This window comes from Hipposideros armiger, unplaced genomic scaffold (genome assembly GCF_001890085.2).
Source record: "Hipposideros armiger isolate ML-2016 unplaced genomic scaffold, ASM189008v1 scaffold_579, whole genome shotgun sequence".
Lineage (NCBI taxonomy): Eukaryota > Metazoa > Chordata > Mammalia > Chiroptera > Hipposideridae > Hipposideros > Hipposideros armiger.
In genome coordinates this window covers 538,840-539,220 of record NW_017731929.1, presented here as the reverse complement: position 1 = coordinate 539,220, position 381 = coordinate 538,840, and positions in this window count along the sequence as shown.

Genomic DNA, 381 nt, shown 5'->3' with positions numbered 1-381 from the left:
GTCCTCGATCTGTTTCTAGATCCGATCTAGGATCCACATTGCACTTAGTTGTCATGAATCCTCAGTTCTCAACAATTGGTGACATTTCCTCAGTCTTTCCTTATCTTTTATCACCTTGCCACTTTTGAAGAGTACACACCAATTATTTTATAGAATGTCTCTTCATTTGAATTTGTCTGATTTTTTTTTCATGATTGAATTGAAGGTATGCATTTTTTTTTCTTTGGCCTATACTTTTGTAGTCACTTTTTAAATGTCTTCTTTGCTTCTAGCTTCTTTTCAGGCTCTCTATCACATTACATGCTAAGTTATCCATTAGAAGTACAGATTTATCCATGTCCCTAGTCATACACACACACACACACACACACACACACACAC